The 13972-nt window shown below is 44.3% G+C and overlaps 1 protein-coding gene across 2 annotated transcripts in view; it reads left to right on the top strand.

The window, feature by feature from the left end:
- The window catches only part of LOC124798102 (NADPH oxidase 5), a 495656-nt gene that overhangs the window by 24035 nt on the left and 457649 nt on the right, over positions 1-13972 (top strand). The window lies entirely within an intron of this gene.

Raw genomic sequence — 13972 nt, 5'->3', positions numbered from 1 at the left:
ACTTGTCTAGAGGTCATTTGACTCTCCATTGTTAACCTAAGTGAAGGAGGTCAAGTAGTGGTTAAGTCCCAGTCAGTTGTGTGGAGTCACCGCAAAAAGTTGGGTCGACGCGTAAATGTGACACAACAGCAGAAAGACCTTTCGTGATTGAACAAGACAGTGGCCACACAGCGAATGTGATGCCTGATTTGTTGATGTATCAATATGGAGTGTCCAGTGCGTCTACAAGGAACGGTGTACCACTCGCAGCTAGGCAACAGTAATATCCTAACCGATAGGGATCGGAAACGAGTGTCACACCTTGCTGCTGTCAGTCAATGCAGGGCAATATGAACCTCTTTCCCAGCGAGTATTACGGAGGTAGCTGCATGTAAAGAAGATTTTGAATTAGGTATTGTTTACAGCGACACATAAAGCTGCACGTCTTCAATGGGCCAAAGAACACAGAAACGACATCAACTGACTAGAGGCTTGTTGTGTGGTCCAGCGAATTGTGATTTCTTCCCTCTGCAAATGATGCAAAGCGATGAGTGTACTGACGGACCATTACGGTGTTTCACCCGCGGTATGTTGGACAATGTATTTCAGGATGGAGGTGACCCTGTGATGTGCTGCGGGTGTTCGCACCATGACTTGGGACCACTCATTCAGGTTACGGGGACCGTGAACCAGGATGTTTATTTCAACACTTCCCGTGACCAAGTGTTACCCTTACTTCTACATCTTCGTATGGACAGTACCGTAATTCAGGATGACAACAGTCGTCTTCACAGGACAGTATGCGTATTTCCCTGGTTTAACGTACACTCAGGCATTGCAAATCCTATTTCCCGTTAAGCCACTCGAGCTTAATCTCACAGGAAGCTCTGAGACTATCTGGAACAGCAGCTGAAACGCAGCAACCGACATACGCACAACTCGGTAACTTCAGCTGAATATGGCATACATAAGATACTTGCGGATTCGCTTCCTCGTTTAATTGCTATATTCAGAACTAGAGACAGTGTTACAAGGCATTAGCGCAATGTCTAGTGGGGTACTAGTTTATGTCCGTTGTGCATTGTAGCTGTATATCGTTGTAAGTATCGACAGTCCGCCATTAGCGTCGCATTTGTTTCATCGGCGTGCAATCACTGGTAGTTGCAGTGAAAAGAGGAAGCACTGGGGTCCTCTTAAGCAGGGTGTTTCAAAAATACTCCGACAAACTCCGAAGATACATAGAAGGTATCTAGAGTGACTAAATTAGGATAGGAACCCATGTCTGGAAACGTCATCCAATGATGCTACAGAGCTTCGAAGTTATAGGCGCCGACTCCTGCTGTTAGCCCCCCCCCCCCCCCCACCGGAAGCAGGTGTGACTTAGTACGCGAACAGACCGTGGGCAGAACGTCTCGCAATGTACCTGACAGCAGTCTGGCCATTAGATGGCGCTGGACGCGGCGACGCCTGTCACACGAGAACTGTAGCGGCAGGGGGGAACGACAAACGTAGACAGCACGAGCTCAGCGCTCAGCTGTAGTGTTTTCACGTGCTGGTGTGTCGCATCATGAAGACGTTCACCTGGGCCGAGCAGCGCGACATTTATTTCGCGTGTGGTGAGGCGAGATGCAATGGCCACACACTGTTACGCATCCATGGGCAATGTTATACCAATAGGCGTCAGCCGCACTCACCACGTTTGCAGCTATCCGTCGACGTCTGGGCGAAACGGGTGGTTTCACTGGGTTAAAAGGATGGCTTCACAGGCCGTGAACATGACAGAGGGCGGGCGAAGTGTATGCACGACACAATCTGCGGAGGACGTAGTAGAGAGATTCGACGCAGACCAATCCGCAAGCATCCGCGCTATAGCAGACGCAACGCAGAGCTCCCACTCAGCAATTTGGAGGGTGCCACATATTTTTGTCGTTCTCCTCTGCCGCTACCGCCGTTAGCGGTCTCTGAATTTTTCAAGTGAAAGGCATGGCCGCGTTCAGCGCCACCTAACGTCTAGACTGCTGTCAGGTACACTGCGAGACGTTCTGCCCGCGGTGTGTTCGCGTTCAAACTGACGCCTGCTGACGGAGGGGAGCCCTGTCGCAGGTGCCGGCGCCTGCAATTTTGACGCTCTGTAGCGTCGTCGGATGATGTTTCCAGAAAAGGGTTCCTTCAACATTTGGTTCCTCAAGACACCTTCTACATCCCGTCGAAGTTTTTAAGTGTTATTTTAAAATATGCTATACATAATGGAAGCGTGGTTCGTTCGTTGGAGCACACAGCGACACCTGAAGTTAAAACGTCTATTTGTGTGGTAAAAGGCAATTATACGGTGGCGCATTTAGGAGTGAGCAGATTATTAATGCAAACGATACATTCAGTGCACAACAAACTCGTATATATCTGTCGTGCCCCGTTGACTGAACCTGAAAATCGTATCTTTAAGAAAGGAGCTCTTTTTACCAGAATTATGTTACCTTACACTGAGGTGACAAAAGCCGTGGGATATCGGTATGCGCATATGCAGATGGCGGTAGACAAAGTATAATTGCCACGCGGGGTAGCCCCGCGGTCTGAGGCACGTCGCCAGGTCCACGTGGCTCCCCTCGTCGGAGGTTCGAGTCCTCCCTGGGGCATGGTTGTGTGTGTTGTCCTTAGATGGTTTAAGTTAGATTAAGTAGTGTGTAAACCTAGGGACCGATGACCTCAGCAGTTGGTCCCATAGAAACTTACCACAAATTAAAATTAACACAAGGGTAAAAGGGCAGTGCATTGGCGGAGCTGTCATATGTACACAGATGATTCACATCAAGAGGTTTCAGTCGGTAATTAATAGATTTTGAATGCGGAATGGAAGTTGAAGCTGGACGCATGGGAGATTCCGTTTCGGAAATCGTTAGGGAATTGAGTACTCTGATATCCACAGTATCAAGAGTGAGCCGAGAATACCAAATTTCAGACATTGTCTCTCACCATGGACAAAGTTGTCGTTGACGCCCTTCACTTAACGACCAAGAGCAAAGGCGTTCGTGTAGAGTTGTCAGTGTTAGAGACAAGCAACACTGCGTGAAATAACCGCAAAGATCAATGTGCGACGTACGAGGAACGTATCCGGTAGGACATTGCGACGAAATGTGGCGCTTATGGGCTATGGCAGCAGATGATCGACGCAAGTGCATTTTCTAACAGCACAATATCGCCTGAAGTGGTTCTCCTGGCTCGTTACCATATCGGTTGGACCCTACGGGACTGGAAAACCGTGGCCTGGTCAGATGAGTCCCGATTTCAGTTGGTAAGAGTTGATGGTGGGGTTCCAGAGTGGCGCAGACCCCACGAGTTATGGATCCAAGTTGTCAACAAGGCACTGTGTAAGCTGGTAGTGACTCCATAATAGTGTGGGCTGTATTTACACGGAATGGACTGGGTCCCCTGGTGCAACTGAACTGATCTTTGAGTGGACATGTTTATGTTCAGCTAATTGGAGGACATCATGTTCCCAGATATCGATGGAACTTTTATAGATGACAGTACTCCACGTTTGTTGTTGTTGTTGTAGTCTTCAGTCCTGAGACTGGTTTGATGCAGCTCTCCATGCTACTCTATTCTGTGCAAGCTTCTTCATCTCCCAGTAACTACTGCAACCTACATCCTTCTGAATCTGCTTAGTGTATTCATCTCTTGGTCTCCCTCTACGATTTTTACCCTCCACGCTGCCCTCCAATACTAAACTGGTGATCCCTTGATGCCTCAGAACATGTCCTACCAACCGATCCCTTCTTCTCGTCAAGTTGTGCCACAAACTCCTCTTCTCCTCAATTCTATTCAATACCTCCTCATTAGTTATGTGATCTACCCATCTAATCTTCAGCATTCTTCTGTAGCACCACATTTCGAAAGCTCCTATTCTCTTCCTGTCCAAACTATTTATGGTCCATGTTTCACTTCCATACATGGGTAAACTCCATACAAATACTTTCAGAAACGACTTCCTGAGACTTAAATCTATACTCGATGTTAACAAATTTCTCTTCTTCAGAAACGCTTTCCTTGCCATTGCCAGTCTACATTTTATATCCTCTCTACTTCGACCATCATTAGTTATTTTGCTCCCCAAATACCAAAACTCCTTTACTACTTTAAGTGTCTGATTACCCAATGTAATTGCCCCAGCATCACTGGACTTAATTCGACTACATTCCAATATCCTCGTTTTGGTTTTGTTGACGTTCATCTTATATCCCCCTTTCAAGACACTATCCATTCCGTTCAGCTGCTCTTCCAAGTCCTTTGCTGTCTCTGACAGAATTACAATGTCATCGGCGAACCTCAAAGTTTTTATTTCTTCTCCATGGATTTTAATACCTACTCCAATTTTTTCTTTTGCTTCCTTCACTGCTTGCTCAATATACAGATTGAATAACATCGGGGAGAGGCTACAACCCCGTCTCACTCCCTTCCCAACCATTGCTTCCCTTTCAGGTCCCTCGAGTCTTATAACTGCCATCTGGTTTCTGTACAAATTGTAAATAGCCTTTCGCTCCCTGTATTTAACCCCTGCCACCTTTAGAATTTGAAAGAGAGTATTCCAGTCAACATTGTCAAAAGCTTTCTCTAAGTCTACAAATGCTAGAAACGTAGGTTTGCCTTTCCTTAATCTAGCTTCTAAGATAAGTCGTAGGGTCAGTACTGCCTCACGTCTTCCATTATTTCTACGGAATCCAAACAAATCTTCCCCGAAATTGGTTTCTACTAGTTTTTCCATTCGTCTGTAAAGAATTCGCGTTAGTATTTTGCAGCCGTGACTTATTAAACTGATAGCTCGGTAACTGTCGCATCTGTGAACACCTGCTTTCTTTGGGATTGGAATTATTATATTTTTCTTGAAGTCTGAGGGTATTTCCCCTTTCTCAAATATCTTGCTCACCAGATGGTAGAGTTTTGTCAGGACTGGCTCTCCCAAGGCTGTCAGTAATTCTAATGGAATGTTGTCTACATCCGGAGCCTTGTTTCGACTCAGGTCTTTCAGTGCTCTGTCAAACTCTTCACGCAGTCCATGTTAAGAGGCCACAATTGTTCGCGATTGGTTTGAAAAACATTCTGGACATTTCGACTAAATGATTTGCCCACATAGATCGCCCACCACGTATCCCATCGAACATTTATGGGACATAATCGAGAGGTCGGTTCGTGGATAAAATCCTGCAACGGCAACAATTCGTAGTTACGGCGGCTATAGAGGCAGCGTGGCTCAATATTTCTGCAGGGGACTTCCAACGACTTGTTGACCACGTGCCACGTTGAGTTGTTGCATTAAGGAGATCCGACACAGTATAAGCAGGTATCCCATGGCTTTTGTTACCTTAGTGTAATTGGCATAATTGCACCCATTCCCTCCGCGTCGAACTTCCATACAGCACTGAAGCGTTCCAGCATTCCTACAAACGACAGTACAACAGTGGAAGCAGTACTTTATGCTAGAGCTTCAGGTAGGTGTTGTAGCCCGCAGCAGCAAAACGAACTTTCCTATCACCATCCGAAGTGCAATATAAAACGGAGGTCGCATACATGCTTTGCGGATCGCATACCTCCTTGCAGAGGACTGCCAGGACGGGCCGTGCAGCAGCGACCCTGTCGCTGGGGCAGCCATTAGTGGCCGGACTGTTGCCGGTGCTGGCGACCTGCCATTTCAATTAACGCGCCGGCGAGGAGACGCTGGCGGTTCTTCCCGAAATGGAGAACTCACCGCAGGCGGGCCGTAATTACAGGACGGCGCCTTCTGTGCGCGCCGCGGCGCCGCGCTAAGTGCGGCCGGTCGCCACAAACGACGGCCGTTACCTGACTTTTTTACGACGTGGCACACATAATTTTGATAATTAACAGCACGATTAGTACTGTAAAATTCGTTCGTCCCAGTTTGTTCAGGGAACCGTAGCGCTCGGTTAACAAACTGTAAGTTGTCACGATTAATGAGCAACATAAATTTAAGTATTATTAATAAGCTTCTGTGTTAGTCTTAAGATTGTTTGGTTTATAGTCTTTTTTTCCAGCGCACTTTCCACTTAAAATTGTGTTCAGATACCTATTATTGTAATTTATTTCAGTGCTTTCAAACGACTGACGTCGTATGTTCCACCAAGAAATAATTCGTAAGTATATGTATAAGAATTCAATCCCAATCTTGACGACCATGTTTATGTAGCTTTAACTAGCTTATACGTGAAGCAGGGAAAATATATTGGGCTGATAAAGAGGCTAAAATCTACGTTCTATGCAGGAATACTCATGCTGTTTCCTTAATCCCAAACGCAATTGTCTGCTTCGCGATAAATGTACTCCACATTCAAAACTCTATGCCTTACAGGAACTCAAACCCGGCTGTATCCATGTATATCACACCTTCACAGCTTCAGTTATGCCAGCCACTCTATAAACTTTTTAGAAAATCACGAAGGGCAAGGTTCGAATTCCAAACCTCGACTCGGTACACTGTTTCATCCTGCCACGAAGTTTGACAACAGCGTTCACTCCAACGCACTCTGTCTTCATATTTTCAAATTTTCGAATCACTTTACTACTTGTGACATATACACTTTCCAGGCACGTAACGTGAAAACCTGTCAGAAGCCTGAGTAACCACCTTTTGCTGCGCGGACCGCTCCGAGACACGCAGGAAGAGAGTCAGCGAGGTTCTGGATAGTGCCGACAGGAATGCCAGCCATGGTGACTGCAGTGCCGGGCCAGCTACGCTAGGTTTCTCGCTTGAAGATCCGTGGCGCGGACAGGCCGATCGAGGTGTACCACTGGTTCATCATTGGCTTTAAATCCGGGGAATCTGATGATCAGAGGAGTGTGGTAAACTCATCCTGTTGCATTTTGAACCGCGCACTTACACAACGAGCTACGAGACATGTTGCATTGTGCTGTTGGTAGATGTCATCGTGCCAACGAAAAACAAACTCCTACAGGGTTGGAAATAGTATCAGAGGATAGATGAATACTTGTGTTGATCCGTTGTGCCTTCCAGAACAAAGACATCATCCAGGGAACGGCATGAAAACATTCTCCAGACTCTTCCGACGATTATCGCATGTGTTTGCTTTCAGGCGTTTAACACGGTACACGCCAACGGCCATCTGTCCGATGGAGCACAGTTCATCCGAAAAGGCCACCTGTCGCCACTCTGCGAAAGTGCAGTTGCGGTACTGGCGAGCAAATTCCAGTCTACGTGGCCTATGAACAGCAGTCAGCATGGGTGTATGAACCAGGCGCCTGCTACGAAGGCTCATATTCAGCAACTTTCGCTGAACAGTCGTTGAGGAAACACTGTTGGTGGCCCCTTGGTTCATTAGGGTGGTCCGTCGGCCAACAGTTGCACCTCTGTTCGCCTGTGCACCTCTACGCAGACGTTGTTCACCCCTGTCATCTATGGCCCTTGTTGTGCTACAGTTGCCTCGGCGCCGGTTTGGGATAGCGCCATTTTGCTAAGCACAGTATATTTCAGCCACAGCGGCACGCGAACAGTTTACAAAACTAACCGTTTACGAAATGCTTCCAGCCTTGGTCCGAAAGTCATTTGGATAGTAGATAAATCGCTCCGCTCCCGCATTACGACAATTGCTTTGCATTGTTATCCGCGTCCCCGTCCCCCCTCACCACCACCACCACCACCACCACCACCGCCGCGTGGTCTTAGGGCACCTTGCCACGGTTCGCGCGGCTCGCTCCGTCTGAGGTTCGAGTCCTCCCTCGGGCATGGGTGTGTGCGTTGTCTTTGGCGTAAGTTAGTATAAGTTACATTAAGTGTAAGCCTAGGGGCCGATGACCCCTAGGATCTTACCTCCACCTGCCCCCCCTTCCCTCCCCCACCCCTCCAAGGCACGCTTTATATACCTTTCACTACCAGTGCTGCCAACCGCCATTTGTGATTGGTTATTGCACGTTGATGTCGAACTTATGCGGTGGTCATACTAATCTTACTGGACTGTGCATAATGCTGCTTGAAAACAGGTATTACGGTAAGGGACCTCAAATTTCTGGAATGTTAAGCGTTGGCCGAATCGGATGTAACTACTCTTAGTGTCATTCACAGATATCCTCCGCGCACGGAAGAATGCTGTTATGGGCAACCAAGTCTACGTTCCTTCGTTAACACCGAGAACTCTTAACAACTTGGCTCCCAGTTCCAATAATACGAAACTTTTATCACAGCCACTAATAAAACGATAAATCGATGTTGTAATACTCACATGATGAACTAATTGTTGTCCCTGCTTCATGTATCACACTCGGAAAAATTTTCATCAAGATGCTTACATGACTAAGAGAGGACTAACGCAAATAGAAGGTCCTTACTTGTGCATCAAAACTAAATCGTTTCTTATAGTTATCAAATGTAATTTGGGCGACTTTTTTAGATCCACTAGGATCATAGTTCTTTATTACAAAATTTCTATAAGGTTCTGTGAGCATCAGCGAGTAAAGAGTCGAAAACCTCAAGGCTAAATGAAGAGTAATTCTCCACCAAGTCCTACATTGCTGTAATCAGAGCGAGCCTCGTCAGGCTCCATATTTCCAAGTATAAACCCATCTATAGAAGTGTACATAATGCTTTCAGACGTCAGGGGATTTTGTTTTTCCCCATTCATGGAATAATAGCTTTTTATAGCCTTCCGCTCAAATTAACACTGTCCCACGACATGGGACGCTCACGATTATTTTACTTTTGTTCGACTGAGATTCGATTACACTCTTAACACTTACTATGGAGCACACACTTACTATGGAGCCTTAGGGTTGATAATCTTGCATGCTATTTCAATTAAGGTAGCCCCTGGCGTCCCAAAAGTATTTCAGTGGAATCTAGATTGGCTCTTTTGAAAATACCATTCCCGAATCGGCACCCTGTCGATTTTCTGTACCGTTCCGCCAGTAGCATTGCTTTTCAACTGAGGGAAAGATCAATATTTGAAAATACTAACGAATAACTTACGTTCCTGATTAAAATATGTTTCAAATGTCTGAGTAAATATATCAGTTTAGTAGTATCAATACGAACTGTCATTTTCCGAACAGCAAAGCAGTAAAATGGGACACCATGAACGATGACGCTTAACTCCATATAACGTAAACGTAATTCTTCTTCATGTGTGGTCTAATCATGGCAAACGTGTGGAGAGTGATGCGAAACACGCGCTGTATCACTGTAAGAAGTACAGAGGGGAGCGAGTGTGCCGGGACTTACCCCGGTTCACTACTACCAGCGCCACGTCATCTAAGTGCTCAAGCATACAAAGGATTGCACCATAATTTAAGATGGAAATTAAAAATTAATATAACTTTTCCAAATTTTGACAGAGTGTACTTAAGTATATTAATGTGTACATTGCAAAATCTCAGAATGATCAAATGAATATGTTAGGCAAAATATACGAACTTAAAAAAAAGAAGTGACGCTGAATAACATAACTAGAAAGCTAAAAATTGATCAGAATATGCAAATGCATGTCCCAATCAAAAGTTAAAATTCTCAACTTGATCAGAGCAATATTTTGTTTAAAGTCGGCGTTTTTGCGAAAAATTGAAGCAGCTAAATATTAAACTCAGAAAGCTGAAAATCCGTATGTAGCGTAAGTTTCGTGTAAAAACATTAAATACGTGACACCAATAAGCGACCTCTATTAGTTTTCAAGTTATTCACTAAAAACCAAATTTGGAACGAAAACGACCTTATTCGTAGTAGATTGTCATTTGTATTTGTAATAGAAAGTTCTAATCACAACACTCGATTACATCTCCCAGATAATACAGCTGTATCAAGTTTCAAGTCTGTATTGTAAATAAAAATGGTTGCAAGGTATCTTAAAGAGGCAGTTCAGAGATCATGTTCTTCTGTAGGTTCCACTCTAAAAATTTTAGCTGACAAACCTAAAGCAAACTTAACTCTGTTTCTATAAGACGTAAGGAATTACAAATCGTTAAATGACAGAGCAATTAAGTGGTACGTATCCGAGAAATCGACCATTTAGATATTGCTTCCTTTGCTAAGGCGGTTGATAGCAGATGTTCCGTTTGGCAGCCCGCTGCGCCCCATATAAATACAATCATGACTTTCAACTAACGTCTGGCATGTATTATGGAATATACATAATGGATGTACGGGAACATGCCGTAGACGCATGGCTAACGACATACGGAAGTTTGGGTCTGGTCGTGAGCCGTGTACACTCGCGATGAGTGGGAAATCCGGGTTTGAGTAACGGTCCGGCTCAAATTTTCATTGCCGTCATTCCATTTTACAGCTGATGGTAGTCCTTATTCGCAATTGCAAATTCACTTGATGTGTTTGTTATCGGCTGTGGTCGCCGCAGTGACTGTTCCTAGGGATGCTTATTCAAAGGAACTTTGCATCGCTATCAGAATGACGCGGGCACTGCATTATCGAAATATCAAACTGTCCACGTCATTTACCTGCTTGAGTTTGCCTCGAATGACGTCAGATATGGGCCGACTTGAATGCGTTTTCGGTAAAAGTAGAGAGAGAACTCGCGAGGACTGGACACCGTTCACGGAAGTAACTGGTTGTGGCTGCCCGTAATGTTGACAAAACCAACTGACAAGTGGCGAATTTATTTTCAACTTTTAAGGTAAGCAATTAACTTTTAGTAATTAGGAGCCAGGGCGTTAAACCATTGTACTTGGAATTCCTGTAGAGTTTGCCTATGAAGTGTTAAAGATCCTGTTTCTGATATGGATATTAGTTACAATACTAAGAGCTACATTTTCTGCGTGTGAACTTTTGTAGATATATTAGTCAGTTAAAACTCAAAACTTTTGAGTATAGTCGCAGTTCCTGATCCGGTTGAGTAAATAGCAAATAGGAACATTTTCTCTTAGTGAGCACAAAATGGTCAGTATGTCGTCCATCGCTTTCTGGCCGAACGCAAAAATAGTTACCAGGCTCTTGTAGACGGCGAAGGTAGGTGTAAAGCACGGGCAGACAATTTACGGGTCTTTTCATAACGTCATTTAAGTATTATCCGCCGCCCCCCAAGAGGACTAACAGCAGCATCACGCTTCCCAAGAACATTGCAAACATGCGCTAACCTCGCACTTCTTCATGTGTCACTTTCCTGACGAAAATAATTCGTCCACAAGACGAGCCACTTTCCATCACGTAATATTGCGTTATAGGATGAAGTTTGATGTAATGCATCCATATGAGACCGTCCGTAAGCATAAAAGACGTCGCCTCGATAAACCGCCGCAGTTACAGTCCCATGTGGAAACGCCCTGAAATCTGTGCATCCGCTATATAGACACTGGCTCACTGGAAGGCGGTTGTGTGGCACGATAAGCTGACACTACTCCGCGAGGTACCACTCCTCCGTAATTCTACAGCCCGGCGTAGACGATGCCATTTAAACAGAAATCGTTTCCGCCTGTAATAAACGCTAATTGAGATGTAAAAGCGGTCCTATTCCTCCACGTGCATAGGAGAAAACGAAATATGACATCGGCGCACATCTTAATCTGTCCGTAAACCTCCGGATTCTGAATTTCAGAACACACATTGATGAAGCAGTCTCTGAACATACGTTATTTAACCACCTGAAAAAGTCTGTTGAGCCTCATTTGATTCCAAACTGTAATTGACCCTCCATCGTATTTTATCTATCACGCCTCGGCGCCTTACGAGCAACCTGGCTGAGCTGCCTTCCCTCGTTCTCACAGCACCAACCGTTGCCCCACTCCCAACAGTACAATTTCTGCATTGTACAGGCGACACAAGCGGCTATCGGCAACATTACTTCTAAAGAAACATATTCTGCTTTCGTACTAACTTCGTAATGTGTTCCGAAACTATTGCATTGTTTTCTCAAACTTATAGACAGAATTTCTGATAGTTTCGTCTTGAAATTAGTTTGCAGTACATCGATAGACAAAGTACTTGATTGGCTCACAGTGGACAAGTTCATAGGATGAGCGATTTGTGAATCGCCAATCCCTTCGGTCAGTGCTCAGTCTGCCAAATGCTCCTCACTTACGCCAATAACCGTCCTGTGATGTTCCAGTCGTAGTTGCGAACGGCGTACCGACTTAGCCACAACCAGAGAACTTGGTCTTCAATTTGATCGTCCGATATTACAACTAACCGAGGCGAACATCTCACTAGAAGGTACTGTAGAACAATCGTTGAATGTTCGACGTTAGTATTCGGTGACAAGATTTGACTACCGCAAAATTCAGCAGACTAATAGTACATTAATCATCTTCCTGTGAGAAATGAGAAACAACTTTCTGTTCATCAGATCCACATCAGAAATGCGCAATTTTTGCCCTCTGCTATCGCATAACTGGACTGCGTGAGTACCAACGGCCGTGTGATTCAATAGGACAGCCACGTCCCAGTTTGGGATTCCATTGTAAAACAGATGGAGAGCCCCGACATTCAACATCACACTTTTAAGAAAATGACTTAAATGCAATTAATTCAGAATTTATGTTTACCTTTACCGACCACATTTTTTCGCGTATTTACTGATAGATCTCGACAGTTAAACACTTCAGAAGCATAGTTTGCATCCTTTGCTCTCAAGATGCATCACAGATGCTTTCAAATTGTTCTATTTTTTTCATACGGAAGCGGTAACGATTATTTCACAAATTTTATCGTCACTCGTGGATCTAGAACCTATTTATTGTGCCAGTATAACATTACTATCAATCGAAAACTTGAAGTGGGGCACTGAAATTAACATAACAATTCTCGAAATTTTATGAAGACACACTAGAGAACAAAAGAAGATATATACATGTATCCGTACTGCGATAGTTGCTCACGTAGATTTGTTTCACAATCACCAAGGAAGGAAGGAAGATTAGTGTTTAACGTCCCTTCGACACAATGAGCAGGTGAACCAGTTGGCGTAGGAAGCTAGTATCGGTGACCCTGTAATGAACGTCACTCGAATTGCTACAGGACAATAAATGTCGCTACCTTGCAACTCCCAATCATTTTCATGAGTCACTTCCATGACCACTGCAGACAATATTTCAGGAGACAGGAAGAACATCAAGACTATAACCTATAAAATAATTCCAATCATTAGGCAAAAATAATAATCCCTTTTCACTACTGCCTCATGTTTGGTCATAGATAGCATGACAGGATACCACTGCAAATGACTGAACTCTACGACGAAACTGCTCGAAACAAATTTATAAATTTTAAGAAAGGCTGATTTGATTGAAAAGGAACTTCGAAGGTAGCATTAGCTAAGCCAGAGGAAAACGCAGGAACACACTTGTCATCCTTTTCTTTAATCTTGAGCGGAGAGTACTATGCGCATAGATGTCCGAATAAGATAATAAATTCGGTAATGCTAGTGACTGGAACTGCTTTTGCATGTACTCAGCTTACAGCGGAGTGTGAGATACAAAGTTATTACGAACCGTAACAGTGCCAATATCTTATGCAGTTTCTATGGTCTCGTTAGCGAAACCTCCAGTGAAAGGAAGCCAGACACTGAAAGCGCATTAGATAAATCTACTAATGTACTCCACACGTAAGTTAAATCAGAGCCGTCTTTTGCTCACGACATATATTTTCAAAGTTATTGCACAGACATAGCTAACAAACGAGTACTAACAAACGAGTATCGTGTCCACGAAAACTTAGTGCAGCCGTATGCACATCGTTCTAAACTTTAAGGCCGCATCTTTCACTTGGTTGCACACACGGCAGTACGACCTGAACTGGTTTCTGTTATACCATAACCTGCGCTGTCGCGTCTACGCCACAATTCTTCATTTACTGCGCAAAATAGTGTCACACTTCAGGAATTACTGTTGTCACTTATGTTTTACTTACATCCATAGTTTCAATAAGCACTATTTTTTTCGTTTCTGTATATGCCAACCAAACTTCTTTTTCAATTTCCGTTTCTATTTCAGCCTCAGAAATAACATAGCGTAAGTAGCATAAGAGAATTTTATA

Source organism: Schistocerca piceifrons, chromosome 5, assembly GCF_021461385.2.
Source record: "Schistocerca piceifrons isolate TAMUIC-IGC-003096 chromosome 5, iqSchPice1.1, whole genome shotgun sequence".
Classification (NCBI taxonomy): domain Eukaryota; kingdom Metazoa; phylum Arthropoda; class Insecta; order Orthoptera; family Acrididae; genus Schistocerca; species Schistocerca piceifrons.
The sequence above is the reverse complement of the archived record's forward strand: the minus strand, read 5'-3'. Positions and strand labels throughout refer to the sequence as shown.